Here is a 531-nt window from a genome sequence, read left to right as displayed (position 1 = left end):
TACCCACATCCAGGGGCTGTGGCATACGGGGGGGGGATGTGTGTGTGCGTGCGTGTGTGCGTGCGTCTCCTCCGCTGCCTTTCGCCTGCAAAGGGAAACACAGAAAGGCGGGAAGCACCCGAGAAGATTTATACTTGTTTAATTAATGTCAAATGTAGTTTACAAACGGGAGTGACAAGTACCTCTTTGTATAATATACACCGACACACAATCATCGACACACCGGAATATCGCTTTGTGCAACTGGGATTCTTTGGGCAAAGATAGGTAACTCTGATATTTCAAATTTTTTTTTTTTTTTTTAAATCATTTAAACTCATTACAGAAGAGGGGAAGCAGCAGATGCGTGTTACAAACCGGGATGCCTCTCTCCCCAGCCTTCCCCCTGCAGCCCCCCCCCTCTTGAAAACAGGGGATGGCTTTACAATTAAAAAAATAATAAACGAACAAACAAAAAACCCAAAACAAAGAACTGATGACTAGTTACATATGGTTTTACACATATGTACATAGAGCACACGGCTGTGCCAC

Source organism: Pygoscelis adeliae, unplaced genomic scaffold (assembly GCF_000699105.1).
Source record: "Pygoscelis adeliae isolate BGI_AS28 unplaced genomic scaffold, ASM69910v1 Scaffold546, whole genome shotgun sequence".
Classification (NCBI taxonomy): Eukaryota; Metazoa; Chordata; class Aves; order Sphenisciformes; family Spheniscidae; genus Pygoscelis; species Pygoscelis adeliae.
The sequence above is the reverse complement of the archived record's forward strand: the minus strand, read 5'-3'. Positions refer to the sequence as shown.